This window comes from Petromyzon marinus, chromosome 32 (genome assembly GCF_048934315.1).
Source record: "Petromyzon marinus isolate PM22_M1 ecotype Great Lakes invasive population chromosome 32, UKy_Petmar_22M1.pri1.0, whole genome shotgun sequence".
Lineage (NCBI taxonomy): Eukaryota > Metazoa > Chordata > Hyperoartia > Petromyzontiformes > Petromyzontidae > Petromyzon > Petromyzon marinus.
The window spans coordinates 6,593,745-6,609,929 of NC_133698.1; the positions used below are offsets into that span (position 1 = coordinate 6,593,745).

At 47.7% G+C, this 16,185-nt stretch overlaps 1 protein-coding gene across 1 annotated transcript in view; it reads right to left on the bottom strand.

The window, feature by feature from the left end:
* LOC116948106 (homeobox protein PKNOX2-like) overlaps positions 1-16,185 on the bottom strand; it is a 134,750-nt gene that overhangs the window by 117,508 nt on the left and 1,057 nt on the right. The window lies entirely within an intron of this gene.

The following is a 16,185-nucleotide window of genomic DNA, read 5'->3' on the forward strand; positions in this document are numbered from 1 at the left end:
GGCATTGGCGACAATGTTTAATAACCTAATTCCATGTAAACAAGTGAATTGATATGTATTGCAGGAAGACTTTTGGGAATGAAGATCAATACTGCGTGTTATAATAATTCAGGGCTCTTCTGCCTGCAACTGCCAGAATCATAGACAGACCCTCACTGGGAGGAGACGTTTCTCTGGGTTTACACAGGCTTTAGTCTGGGGAGATTTTGATTGTTCCCTCCTGATTGAGTCTGTTTGATTAATGAAACGAGCATTGAAACAGTTTGAGTAATCAGTGCAACAACAGGGTAGAAATATAAATCTATACAGTTTTTAGAGCCTGTCAAAACATCCTCAGCATGGTCTACATTTTCCTTGCTCTTTAATTAACCTGTCAGAAGTCAGTTTACCTGGGACAGACGTGCTACATCATATTATCGATATGTATTCATAAACAAAACAAAAACAAAACAGATATTACATTATGTTATTTTAGATTCGAGTGCAGGATTTATCGGCTAACTGGGAGCACAAGGGTGGGATTTTTCAGTCCAACTGTACTGATTAACCACAAGGAGGCACGCGGGATGAAGGATCTTTAAAAAATCCGAATGCGGACCAATTAGCTCACTGGAGGGCAGCTCTGGGTGTGCCTTGTACAGCTGCGAGGTCGACGAGCAAGATGGACGATGCAAACACCATCGAGAGGAATTGAGAAATACTAAGAGGTGTGTGTCCCGTCCCACAACTTTTGTATTTATTACTTTTAAAGGAATTCAAGTTGGCATGTGGCCGCAACGGCGGCGCTAAAGCCACTGCACCTATTTGATTCTACGCTTTCATTTGCTTTGAATCAGTTAAAAATGCAGCCTCTGTAGGCTCTGCCCCCTTCCCTTTAGGCCCTGCATCCCCCTTCCGTCTTCATGGCCCTGCTCCCTCGTTGCTTAGACCCCAACCAAAGGTAGACTCCAAAGGTTTGGGAAGTGTTGGCGGTTTATGGAAGGTGCGGAGGGGGGGGGGGTACATAGCCGTCAACCCACGCGGTTCAGCCCGTATTCTTGTACAGGGAAATTTAGTTTTCAGGTCCATACGGCGTACAGCCGTTTCAATACGGGGCAAAACAAAATTTTTTTGCCTATTTGTTTGTGTTTCTGCCTTGTAATGTGACTTTGTAGGATGAACGTTGAGATTTATAAGGGGCCCCGGGTGACCGATACGGTCTGAATTGGTCTCTAATAAGGTAGGGCACTGATAAGGGGTTGACAGGTATGGTGTGGTCGGGGTGGACAGGGAGAGCGAGGCGTAGAGGGCTGGGCCGATTTCACGATGACGACCATAATCCCTCCGAGAGCAGCGATATCATCGTGGGTTCGATGCAAAAACAATCGCCGCTTACCTTGCGGCTACGAACTTCGCAGTGACGTGTTCCCATTTTGTTTTATTCATCCAAAAGAATCGAAATTTGGGCCGAGAAATAATATTGAACGATAGGAATTTTTTGAGATACGCTGATCCGATATATAACGTCAGCTGAAGCGACATCACGTCTTGCGATGTCACTTCCATAGGTTTCCACCAAAAGTGGTATCCATGTTGTAGATTTGAAGCTTTCGTGACTGCAAGGATTCATACTCTTTGGTTTTATTCGGTAAAGTCACGTAGATCAAATAAAACAAAAGAAAACAATTAAATCACGACGTTTCGGAGGCAACACAAGCTTCCGTCTTGAAGACGTCTTGAAGACGGAAGCTTTTGTTGCCTCCGAAACGTCGTGATTTAATTGTTTTATTTTGTTTTATTTTATCTACGTGACTTTACCGAATAAAACCAAAGAGTATAGTATCCATGTTGCATTGGATCATGTTACCTTTGTAAGCAGAAATACACGATACGGTATAAATCACCTGCGCGGTTTGTGTACGTACAAAAAAAACTATTACTTGCTAAAATAAAACAAAAAATCAAAGCAGTACACAATTCAGAAGCTTTGGTGTCATACTATGCATATTAAAACAAAGTTTTGCTGGCTGGCGCACGGCCAGGGTAGTGCACAATGGTGGCATCGCATTGTAGAGCAGGGACACTGCATGTTTGTTCCAATTTAAAATATCCCTGGTGCTAAGGAGGGTGGCTAGGGTGGGCCCTGCACCACCAAATGTCCCTTTGAACTGCCCCCCCCCCCCCCACAAAGTTCACCGTCCTTCACGATGTATCACTGTTATGGTGCCCCCCCCCCCCCACCAAACAGCTCTACTGCCTCCCCCCCGCATCCGAGGCAATCGAGAGCCGGGCGGGTTTTTAAGACCAACATCGGTAATGTTGTGGGGATTGCACCAGGTGCCCCGCACACTTGTACACACATCATCGCGGTGTGAAGCCTCGCTACCTTTTTTTTTATATATCTGCGCAGAATGTTAAAAAAAACCACACGCTCGCAATAAACCGCCGAGGTTTTAACATCTGCTGGCCTTGTAAACGTACAATCACGGCGCTGCGGCGCGCTGAAACGAGGCACACCGTGGTATCGTCACTCAAATATATTTTTATTTTTTCTTAAAAACTAATTACGAATAAAAGTTGCTCGATTTAAAAAAAAAATCACGGGAAACCGTTTCCACACCCGCAAAATAGTCGGGCACTCAAGCGACAGCTCGATTGCGCAATCTGCGTGCAGCTTGAAGCCACTTAATAAAGATCGCCGCCACCGCGTTTATTATTTCCTATCCCCCCCCCTCCTTCAGCTTCCCAGCCCCCCCCCCCTTCCTCGCCCACAGCTTATTTATTTAAAATCTTTGCACGGGGGTTAACTTCATTACGTTGCAAACCGCTCGTTTACCAAGAAGGGGCCCGCGTGCTCGCGCTGGTGTCTTCTTATTGGAAATCTTTACGCGGCGTTAGCGCCATTAAAACCGCGTTCGTATTATTTACAAGGAGACACCGCCGTGTTTTTTATTCGGGGGGGGGGGGGGGAATCACTCATTTACCACGGGCAATTAAATTGCGCGACACCCTCCTCCGACCCCCACCACCGTGACCCCCACCAGGGCCCCCAGTGGCTCCAGAGCCCCCCGCGTCGTCGAGGGTTTCTCTCCTCGCTGCGGTCGCAGCGTGGATCCCTGGAGAAAGATGCCCCTTCGATCGCACTCCATCCTTGCCGCACGATGCCAATACGTTCAGCAGTCAGACGGCAGTGTTGGTCGGCTGCGTACGGCGCCAAAGAAGTTCAGACATACATAAATGTTGAGGTCTGCGAGCCAGGACCAGAGGGCTTGATGAGAGAGAGAGAGAGAATGGAGATTTGGTTTACTTCGTGGACTGTAGTTTGGGTTTCGTGGCCACAATCTCACCACACTGTGGCTTGTCTTTGATTTTCCATTAATGAAAGAGATGTGTGCATCGGACAATGATCCCACCAGTGTCTTCGAGGAGGAATGCCTAAGCCAGGAGGTGCGATGTTTGGGTCTTGAGTGAGGTGCTTATTCTGGAAGTGCACTTTCTCTTCTGGATCTGGATGCGGTTCTAGGATGGTGACAGTGTGATCCCAGAATTAGCATCGGGACTTGAGTCGGCAGCGAGGAATATTGTTGATGTCACGGTTGATGGTGGGTAGGTGCTAATCATTGGCAAAAAAAAAAACGTGCCAACTCCCCTGCGGTTTGCACGATGTCTCTGTGGATATTTGGTGACAGAATGTTCACCAGCACGGGCAGCCAGGGGGTTGGCGTCAGTTTCAGTGTACTGGTTATGATGGGCATTGCGTTATTTAATTGCGCATCGAATCAGTATTGCGTATGAGCTCCCTGACCAGGCTGAAGCGCAGGGGACTCTGCCACTGAGTGCAAGGGCGGCGTTTCACAGCACATTAGCTGAGGCACCCCAGGTAGTTCGTGAAAAAAAGTTTCCGTTTAAGGGTGACTCTCGATTGGTCTTTTCAAAGATCTGTTTTATGTGAGGCTTGAAGGTCAGCCTTCTATCCATGAAAACTCTTAGACATCCCGGAGTGGAGTTTTAGCAGACTGGGCTACCACAGTAGGACACATCACGGATGGCATCTGCTGCATGATTGTACAAGTTTTTAAAGGCCTAAATACAAAATACAAATAAATGATTTGTTTCCAATTGATCCTAAAGTACGATGTCACGGGAAATTACATTCACATTACTTCCTTGCATTGCCCACAAACGGAGGTGGCCCTCTTGGCCATCGGATGATGTCACTTTGTTTGTATAAACATTAACAAGGCTCCGGAAATCCAAGAAAACATCCAAAATTGTCCTTAAATAAGAATAAAAACCTGAAACTCATCTCTAATAAAGATTATAATTTTAAATCAACCAAGAGGCCCCTTTCTCTTCCTTCCCCCTGGCATTTCCCTTCAATTGCTACCGTCTTGTTCACTTCTTGGTGCCCTGTCAAATGTCCACTAAATGGCAAGAACAAAAGATGGCACTGGAAAATTCCTGCCCCTTGCTTAATTCTAAAAAAACAAATACAAAACTAGAAAACTCAAGTCTCCTCTTGTGATAACCTGGCTTCTCACCCGATGGCGTGCGCACACATCAGGGGAATATTTCCATTTGTAACATGCATTTCTGAAAATGCTCTCCGTGCCACAGAAAGCTGTTTCAAAGAAAGTAAATCGCACAATGCTCTCTCTCTCTTTCTGTAGTCAGGCCATTCGCAAATTGTTTTCCTTGGAAGTAAAAGCTCTCCCACGTACACTTAATGCCCACCAGCCCTCGTATCCCAGAGCAGCTCGACATGTATCTCTGTTTTATTTATAATTTCCACAAAAGGTGGCCCACTGTGTCACAGCAATGAGCCGGGCACTGTCGAGTGAACCTAGGTTCGAGTTCAGGCAGCTAGCTATCTCCCCCCCCAATTGATTAAGCCGGGTTCTCATCAATTGTAGTGAGGTGATGGTCACCACCAAGTTAACGATGAGTTTAACAAAAACAAAACCACTCGTCAAATTAAATTGCTTCCACGTGTGGTTCTCCCCCGGATCGGGCTTTAAACACGTGCTGTTGCAAGCATTTTCACGAGTTGTAGGAGGTAATCCCGCCACCCGTGTTCATGATTATTATTATACCGGTTGCCTTGTAGTCGTCTGACTTATCAGACGAACAGATGCCAAACAATCGATTGTTCTATGTCGGTGTGATCATCAGATGGCCAATTAATGATGTACTGTCTACTCAATTAATGGTGTACTGTCTACTCAATTAATGATGTACTGTCTACTCAATTAATGGTGTACTGTCTACTCAATTAATGATGTACTGTCTACTCAATTAATGATGTACTGTCTACTCAATTAATGATGTACTGTCTACTCAATTAATGATGTACTGTCTACTCAATTAATGGTGTACTGTAGGACTCGCCCAGTTCCAAGCTCACCGCGCAGGCCGACCTGGAAAACCTGCACTTGGATTACAAGCGGCCGAGGAAACTTACACGTGTGGAATTAAAACACCGTATCGCTTTTCAACTTAATTTTGATTATTCCTGGGGCGGGTCTAGTAACTTCCCAAGAGTAAAGGCGGGGGTGGTGTTCGTCCACCTGGCACTTGCACACAAACGGATTTCGTCGCTCCATCTCCCCGGGTCGGCATTCTCTAAGATCGCGTTCCACTCCTTGGCTGTCAGTCGCCCAGTCGCCTTATTATTACTCTTGGCCACCGTCCCTTCTGTAGGTGACTGTGTCCTGCCCAAGCCCAATTCACTTATTTTTTTAAAAACACTTCAGGCACAGAGAGGAACACGTGGGATTTGGGAACATACGCAGGTTAATTACCTCGTTCGAGTAATCAATTATCTTTAATTAATTGTTTAGAGTCTATTCTTAAAAAAAAACGTGTTTGTAAGGTACGGAGACGATTTCTTGTTCAAATGAGCACCGCTTCGGCGGAGATTTTATTTAGTTTCTAGCCCTGGTGGTGTAAATATAAAATTCCTATGAGAAGGGGGCAAAGTATATCCACAGGAGAACCACTCAAAATAAAAGGTGTTTTTGGGGTTAGATCTCGTAATTATAAACGTGTCGCTAAACCGCCACCACCCGACACAGCCAATCGGTAAGGTGTGTCACGTAAAACGAAACGTTCCAATTAAGTTACCACTTCAGCCCACCGGTGTGTTGGAGAGTAAACGGACGACGTTTACAAGTGTGCCATAAACTCAGAATTGAATTCTGGAAGAAAGAAAAAATCACGCATCGATGATGCTGGACGTAATTGCCGGGGAAACGGCGCAGTACTCAAGTTGTAAATGTTGTGGCTTTACTCTCCCACACACCGGTAAGCTGAAGTAGTAACTCATTGGCACGTTTCGTTTACGTTACAAACCTTACTGGTTGGCTCTGTCGGGGTGGTGGCGGGTTCACAACACATTTATATTTACGCGATCAAACAAACACACAAAAAAATCTTTATTATTAATAATATTGGTCGCGACAGCCTACTACTGCGTGTTAAGGTGAACACACTGTTGACTTACCCAAAAAGTGGCACTTTTTATTGATCCTGGAGGGATGGTGGGCCAAGTGAACGCACAACCTGGAGTTGAACTCAGGTGGTTTCAAAGAGGAGCCGCTCACTCTACCGCCGATCCACTGGGCCGGGACCAGAATACTTTTTTTGCAGGGGACCTCATTTGTATCTTTTTTTAAGAACCCCTTATCCAATTTATTTTAAAGATATTTTTTTATCTCGCTAATATAAACGTCCCAATGAACCTGTTAAAGGCTCGGGTTTTAAAAGCCCTCTTATTACTTAGTTGTTTCATTATCGTTGTTACTCAATTAAAGACGAAATCGTATTAGGGCGATGGCTAATTCAAGTGGCTTAATCAGGAGCTTAGCAAGACGATCTCCCAACCGTCATCGACTCATCAAGACTCTTAATTTGTGAGTTAATAGTGTTAATAGCTGCGAAGCGACGATTGTCGCCCTGAATTAAAAACACTTAAGCACTACATTAGTTGGACCGATGGATGGTGTTTTGGACCAAATACGAACACGATTGCTGCCTATCAGTATATCCTGCTGACGATAGAGTAGTTAAATCTTGAAAGGTGCATTTTAATAACTACAAGTGTTCCTTTTCCCACAGCAAGTGCGGTTAAACGTTAAGTGACGTTTTCCCACCAACACTCTACTAAGAAGTGAAATTTTTAAAAAAAATCACACATGCTTGCATTGTGACCGCTCCCCAACATCCGTTCCTGTCCTGAAGGTATCTTTCTTTCTATGAGCGCGTGACTTGTGAATCCATCAGAAGCACGGACACTCGCGAAGATGAGAGAACAGGAACTTAAAGGTGCACATAGAATTGTGGAGAGATGCGTCAAGATACCGTGACCACCGCCCCCCCCCCCACAGTTTTCAGTTTCAGTTTATTTTTTTTGGTATGACCCTGTGAGCCATTCGGCTCTTGAATCGGGTGCAACCACAACAGACACAAGACAGACACGCTTACAACCCAACCGAACGCTTTCAACCTAACAGAAGCTAAACTTTCTCAAATATAACCGGCATGTGAACAAGCATGGAGAGGACTTCGTCAATCTCCATCTTTCAGGGTGCCACGGTGGAAAGATGTTAACTACCTCGCCTGATATACAGGAGGTCGTGGGTTCGACCCATGACCCTGACGCCTGCTGTATTTTTGGAGTTTGCATGATCTCCCCGTGGTCGCGTTGATTTTTCTCCGGGTCCTCCGGTTTTTCCCTCCACATTTAGAATCAACGTGCGTTTGGAGTATTTAGCTGCTGTACATTTCCACGTGATGAGCCACTTCGTTGAGCTATCATTTGTGGCCAAGTCGCTTCTGAAAATGAGCTATGCAGCTCAGTGGGCCTTACCTGGTAACAAAAAAAAATGGTTTGTGAACCGGTCAAAACAGCTAGTACGGTGTGCAAAAATAAAAAAATCTTCCAGCCTGAGACCGGCATGTCGGGAAGCCTTTCACTACTCTTTCTTCCCCCTACCTACCCGGTAGCACATTGCAGCAGTTGCTACTGGAGGTATTCGCAGAGTAAGCGGGCGGCTGTGGTGGCAGACGCACGGCGGCAGGGAGAAACGTGTCTGTGCGAGGAGAGGGACTGCGAAGGTGGGGGGGAAGAGACGTGAGAGAGACGGGGGAGAGACGTGGGAGGCTTATGGGAACGATGGGGGTGGAGGAGAGGAGGGATTGGGCCGGGACTGTTGAGAGTAGCGCCGCCGCCGCCGCCGCCGGAGCCGCCGCGAGATTTGGCATCGCTGAGGAACGTGACCCCACGGTGATCAAGGCGGCTCAGGAGGCCACTGGCACAGCCCACGGGGAAGACGGCAAACTACAAACTATTTTGCAGTGCAGAGGCCGCGTGGCAGGGGGGGGGGGCGCAGCCACTTCGGTCCACTCCCCCTGCAGCCCGCCCCCCACCACGAAAATCCCGTGGGGGCAACCGTGCCCCGCCACACACGGAGGAGCAAAAACGTCAAGCTGCATTTCCTTATCACGCATCGACACTCGATTATAACGTCAGCGCACAGACGCGCCCCCCCTCCCGCACCCCTCACTCCCCGTCAAAATGTTTCAAAATGCAGGACGCTCTTTAAAAAAAAAAAAATTGCTGTAGACTCGTGCTTATTGGTTTGCTTATTCTAATAAAATAAAATCTACCGAGGCTGCTCGTTGCAATACGGCTCTGGTTTTTTTTTTTTTTGCGAGGGCGGCAGTCGCCGAGAATGTAAATTCAAACCCCAGCTGAGGTCGACCCATCATCATCATCATCTTCTTCTTCTTCGCCGTCGTCATCGTGATTTTCATTCGTCTGCAGTTGGCTAAATTAGTCCCACTTAGTGAAGCTGAAACCGATTGGAGGGGATTCGCCAAACTATCCAGCGGCGGGGGGGGGGGGGGTCGTCGGTTCCTCATGACTTCTCCACTTAGCGGCACAGAAGATTCATTTTGTAAAGGTAGGCAAATATTGTGCGTCGAACTTCTTTCGCAGCGTACGCAGCCAACCGCGCTAATCACACCGTACGTAGCTAACCGTGCGCATTGATAATGCACTGCTTTATAAACTTGGGAAACCGGAGTTCGATTCCTGGCCACGGCTAACACCAGTGGTAGAGGTGATATCCGAACCGGTTCTAGACCTCTACCTTCTGCACAAAAATCGCATTGACTGTCACGGTGAAGTATCGTCAAACCCCTCCGACCAACGTGGCACGGATAATCCGGCATTCAACAGTGGATTAACGAAAGAGATGAGAATTAACCTACAATTTTACGCAAACTCAGGTCTCTCGGTCTAACGTTGGGTGGGTAAAGGCGCAGCCCTGCAATTGCATGCTCACACCACTGCTGGCAGAATGGCTACCTAAGCTATAAACAAATTATTTAAATTTTACCAGGTAAGGCCCACTGAGCTTACAGCTCGTTTTCAGAAGCGACCTGGCCACAAATGATAGCTCAACTAAGTGGCTTATCACGTGGAAATTTATAGCAGCCAAATATTCTAAACGCACGTTGATTCCAAATGTGGAAAGAAAAACCGGAGGACCCGGCGGAAAAATTCACAGGGAGAGAGAAAGAACAAACACACAGCAAGAGTCAGGGTCTGGATTGAACCCACAACCTCCTGCATACCAGGCGAGGGAGTTAACATCCCGCCACAGCGGTACCAATTGTAGGAGCTTTAGACATCCCCTCTAGAAGGTATTTGTGGACCACACTTCCGTACTGGCCGGATATTTTAAGAAGAGGTGGTAGCACCCACACTATACCCCACCACACGGCAGAGCCATCTATTATTTCTAGGGTGGACAGAGGAGGTGGGAGGGTGGCGACTTATTCAACCTGCAGCACTGTGTGGACTGCCGCACCGGGAGGGGAGCGGCGACCGAATGGAACCGGCGGACCTGCGGATCGCACGCCCCGGCGCGGTCACCGTCACACGACAAATGACGGCGCATCGGCGTCACGTTCCAGCCCGGACGAAAGCTGCGCCGCCGCCGACGGAACGATTTGTTGCGGCGGGAGGCCCCACCGCTGGGCCCAAGTCTAAGAACAACAACGACGACGACGACGTTTGGCGTGCCAGCCAAGCCCAACGCCACGCGGGGCACCTGTGGAACGGGAAGAGAGCGAGCCGACGTTGATTCCAATCCCCCAAGAAACACCCAAGAAGGGATGGTGACCACCGCGCCACCCCCCCCGCCGCCAGCCTGCCGCCCGAGCTCAGCGAGGTCAAGGCATCTCGCGTCGGAGACGCATCGTCGTGATTACGCAAAAATATATATACACACACACGGACGCACCAGCTCAGATCGAAAGCGCAACGGGCGTTATCGTTTGCCCCCGTGGCAAATGAGCATTGCCTTAAGAACACAGCCCGAGCTAAAAAGCTCTCATCGGCAACACCCACATCATAAGCAACGTCGTTATCGTCAGCGACGTCATCACGAGAATTATCATCAACAGCAGCAGCAGCAACATGGCCAGTAAATATGCCACTCGACCAGACGATGTAATGTTAAGACGAAACCGAAACATCTCCGCTCAGCAACGTGTTAGTTTTATTGGTCGGTTCGTGCATTATTCAGGAGATAACCTGGCGCTAAAATAGTTATTTGCACTAACTGTTGAAGGGAAGCCTTCGTCCAAGTGACGATTTGTATTTAGCTATTATTGATTTTAAAAAAATACTCAGTACACTCGTGGTGTTGCCGAGTTGTTTGCAAGTAACAAGACTTCACACTGACATATATTTTTACTATGCTTTTTAGTTTCTCAGATCTGACCACAGTACTGTATTTAAATAATCCTGAGGTTAAAAAAAAAACCTTATCTTATATTTTTGTATATTTCATATATCATTTACTGTTGGCATGGATTGTTATGTGCGATTGTACCCCCTTATCATGTATTGGCAGTTGTCATTTTGAACCCAGGTCTCCCGTGATAAAAAAAAAATGTTACCTCTCAGAGAGCTCTCAACTCAGGGACACCTTCGATGTACCACACGGTTGGCTACGTATGGCGCGAAAGAAGTTCAACGTACGTAACGTAACGAGTCGGAGTACAACGCACCTAACGCCATTGGTGCTCAGGCAGGGCCACGTCTACCGATCTTCTGATAGCTCATTTTACAAAGCAGACCCTTGGCTTCCATCTGCTCTTTATACTGTCTTTATTTGACCAGGCAAGGCCCCACTGAGCTATGTAATTTTTTTTCAGAAGCGACCTGGCTATCACAAATGATAGCTCACCGAGGTGGCTTACCGTGTGAAAATTTAGAGCAGCCAAATACTCCAAACGCACGTCGATTCTAAATGTGGAGGACCCGGAGAAAAATCCACGTGACCACGGTGAGAGCGTGCAAACTCCAAATATAAAGGCGTCCGGGTCGGGATCGAACCCACGACCTCCTGTATACCAGGCGAGGTAATTGACATCTTGACACCCACGTGACTTCGTCGTTACCGTCACAAGAAGAGCTCTTCAAACGTCGCCGCAGAACGGGGCGCTCAATGACTTAACGGTCGCGGCTCGTGAGCACGCGGGCAGACGGTTTGATAACATTCCTCCAGCTGACGGGGAGTCTGCCGTCAGGCTCCGGCTATCGGAATCCGAGACCACCCATCCACTCCGAGTCACGGCCGAGCAGTTAAACACGCGGCTTGCTTCCATGAGAGGTTACGAGCGGAACCGCGAGCCCCGCGCGATAACGGCCCCTGGCTTCGCTGTGACAGGCGGCTTAAGCTACAAAATAATAAATGGCAAAGATCCCCAGTACAGCCTTCACAGACTGTTGGGGAAAGTGCTGTCAGCGAGCACCTATGAAAGGCTGGCAGGGCGCACGAGGGGGCGAGTGGCCAGCACCACGCCCGTAGTGGCGATGTTTACACACCGCACCAGGTAACAATTTGAGGCCGAGTCGACCTAGGAGAAGCCCAGGACCGGTTCGGATAATCGTCACTGGTATTGTCCATGAGCAGGAATCGAACTCCGGTCGCCGGATTCGTAGTGCGGTGCACTAACCGCTGCACTACCGCTCCCCCAGACGTGCACGCACAATATCTGCCTTTAATAGTATGCCAAAAGCGCACCTTTAAATAGCCCCCAACCCATCCGTAGGAGAACACACAATACGGCGTTTAAAATTGAAACGCATCCCTCTGCCTGCGGAGTAGCAGGTGGTGGACGCAACTGCCGCAGAGCTTTCCGGAACACAACATCTGACGTCCCTTTATTTAACCGGCGGAGCACACCGAAGTTCATTATCGACGTCGCGCGATGCGAGCGACCGTGGTTACACACGAGAGAGTTATTACTCCTTTTTCCAATTTAGCCGCGAGGAAATATTCTAATTTGTGGTTCGAAGCTGTGGCGTGTCCACCAAAGGTGCACAGATGTACGTAAGCTTTACACATCCACCAAGCTTCTACCTAACTTCCATTCGTATGTCGGACAACGCCTAACCTAACCCCACCAGCGGTCTCTGTCGAGCAGAGCTCGCATAGTGGTGTATATCAGGGGCGGAGCCAGGGGGGTGACAGGGTAGACAATTGTCACCCCCGAAAAAAAATTAAAAATCGAAAATCTGAAACATTCTGCGTATAAGTGTACGACACTCGGTCTGGCGGACTCCATGCAACTGCGTTGTCAGAGTGTGTCGCCAACCCATGGCGTCTAGTTCAACACCCTGACTCTCTAAATCATTCTTGAAACTAACATTTGTTGAATGTCACCCCGGGCTGAAAATCCTGGCTCCGCCCCTGGTGTATATATATGGGGCACATGCAAATAACGTCGGTCCTAACTCGAGGGTAGAGAAGCACTTGCACGCATATCTTTCAATTACTCTTTCATTCGTTTCAGAATCAGTTTTTTTAATCCCATTTGGAGGTAGCCGAGGGTGGCTTGGAGGTCAAAGCACTAAAGCGAGCAACTAGCCGAGATGCTGGCGTGGAAGGAATCCAGCCGGGCTGCCTGCGATTGAACCGGGTTCTCGAGCACAGTGAGTTTGATGGGTTTTGCGGGCTCAGTCACCGATAAGCGACGCACACGCACAAACAAAAAAAACCCACAACCGTCGCATTTTATTAGTTCTGCGCATTATTTTGTTAAATTCCAGCTCTGAGAATTAAAACTACCACCGGTTTTGACTGTCACGTGATGATGAACGTTGCTCTCGTTGGTCGAGCGGCTTGGGAAGTGCTGCCCCCCTTACCGGGCCAGAGAGTGCACTTGCAGTGACCTGAAAGGTGGCTCCTTGACATCTACTTACGAGAGCCATTCTCCAACGCACGGGGTGACACGCTGCTGTGCTGCGAGAGATGCAAACGGGTACTTGAGTCCTATGCTGAACCCCCGATAGCGTTTGACGTTGTTATATTTAGCCTAGATCTGTTAAATGCAAGATGTTTTTGAATATGTATTGTGTACCTAATATGGTGTAACACAGATTCACCCTTGCAATAAAATGGGAATTATTTAGCGTCTCAAATGGCTCTTTTATTTTGTCATCTCCTAGTTGAATAAAGGACACATGACTGACGGGATAAAATTGCAGAGAAACACAGTGATGACATCACCTTTACTCGATTTAAGACCTCAGCAGGAAGACGTCTGCACAACTGTGGCAAATCGCCTGATGAAGCTGGTTGTAATCACCAGCGTAGCCTCATACTCAAATTGTTATGGGTTTACTGAAGCAGCAACTAATTGGCACGTTTTGTTCATGTGACAAACCTGGTGGTGGGTGGGTTAACGACACATTTATATACACGTAGCCTTTCGCGACCAATATTATTCGAAAGAAAGTTTTTGTGTGTGTGTGTGTGCGTTCGATCGCCTAAGTGTAAATGTGTGTCGTTAACCCTCCACCACCCCGACAGAGCCAACCAGTAAGGTTTGTCACGTAAACAAAACGTGCCAATTAAGTTACTACCTCAGCCCACCGGTGTGTGGGAGAGTAAACACACAACGTTTACAACTTGTGAATACCGTGTGATATTTCTCTGGTAATTACATCCAGCATCATCGATGGGTGATTTTTTTTCCAGAATTCAATTCTGGGTGACATCACACATGTTAACGTTGTGTGTTTAAATTTCGATTTAAAGCTTTCGTGACTGCAATGATTCATCTTCTTTGGTTCTTTCGGTAAAGTCACGTAGAATGATAATAAAATAATAAATTGATAAAATAAAATAACACAATAATATTCTCACGACGTTTCGGCCACAACACAAGCGGCCTTCATCAGGTGAAGGGGGCGAGACTGTCTGGTAGGACAGCGCTGGAGTTTACTCTTCAACACACCGGTGGGCTGAAGTGGTAGCTTAATTGGCACGTTTTTTTACGTGACAAACCTTATTGGGTGTGTCGGGTGGTGGAGGGTTAACGACACATTTACACTTATGCGATCTAAACCAAAAAAAACCTTTATTATGAACGCATTTATATATTCACACGATCTAACCCAAAAAATCCTTTACTACGAAGATAATAAAATATCCACATTCTTGGTTCTTTCGGTAAAGTCACGTAGAAGGGTAACAATAAAATAATAAAAATATAATAAAGTAAAATTATCACGACGTTTCGACTGCAACACAAGCAATCATCATCAGGTGTGAAAACCACAGCAAGAAAATCTGAAAAAAAATTCTTGCTGTGGTTTTCACACCTGATGATGATTGCTTGTGTTGCAGTCGAAACGTCGTGAGAATTTTATTTTATTTTATTTTTATTATTTTATTGTTTCCCTTCTACGTGACTTGACCGAAAGAACCAAGAATATGAATCCCTGCAGTCACGAAAGCTTTAAATAAAAATAAAATATCTATCTACTTGTGAATTTCCCCCAAGTCTGTGTACACATCTTCGAGCGCCCCAGATGTCCGGCCCGGGCACGTGTGAAGGCGGCGAGGGCCGACATGCTCAATTTGTTTGGACGTGGGTAACCACCTCACCCACGCACGCGCGGAGAATTATTTAGCTACGCGAATGGAAAACGGCGCCGGACAGAATCTCTCTCTTTCTCTCTGTGTGTGTCTCCCCAAGGCTGCAGAGAGCAGGGAGATGGAGGGGGGGGTGAAGAGTTGGACCCAACAAACATCAGCTCTCCAGCAGCACGCCTGCGTCACAGGGCAGCAAACAGAAAGTTGTATTATATTCTTTGGCTCTTTCGGTAAAGTGACGCAGATAACCCGCTTGTGTTGCGATCGAAACGTCACTTTAAAAAAAATGCATTATTTTTATTTGATTTTCTATCTACGTGACTTTACCGATAGAATATGAATTCCTGCAGTCACCAGCGACGACGATTATCTGAACCGGTTCTGGGCACCCCCCCCCCCTTAGGTCGACTCAGCCTCAAATGAGTACCGGGTGCGATGCGTAAACAACGCCACTGAAGAGACAAAGGCGGCCGGGCGTGATGCTGGCCACCCACCCCCCTCATGTGCCGTGCCCGTCTTCATAATCCGCACCTCTGATTAGCACGGTTGGCTACATACGGTACGAAAGAAGTTCAACATACACGGGTGCTTGCTCACAGCACTTACCCCAACAGTCTGTTAAGGCTATACGGGGGATCTTTGTCTTTGCAGAGAACGCTCCACCTCCTAGCCCCCCCCCACTGCCTCGCTCACTCCACATCACATACATGAACAACAAAACAAAGGCAAATATCCCCCGTATAGCCTGCACAGGGAGTAGGGCCAAGTGCTGTTAGCGAGCACCTATAAAGGCCGGCACGGCACACGAGGGGGTGTGTGGCTAGCACCACGCCCGGCCGCCTTTGTCTCCCCAGTGACGATGTTTACACACCACACCAGGTACTCAATTTGAGGCCGAGTCCACGTAGGGGAGGCCCGGGACCGGTTCAGATAATCGTCACCGGTGCTGGCCGCGAGCGGGAATCGAACCCGGGTCGCCAGGTTCGCAGCGTAGCGCTAACCGCTCCCCACGAAGAGTAAGAAACGCGCACACACACACACGCACGCACGTTCTTTCAATCACTTACAGTCCGACAAAGACGCATAAACAAGCAACATACTTTCCGTGTAAATCATTACATCTCCCAGTCTACCAGGACCCGACTCATGTCGAACCCCAACTGTTCCCCCGTCACTTACAAGCACCCACATACCCCCCCCCACACACACAGAGACACACCATCCACTCCTCCCCCTCCGAGCTGAG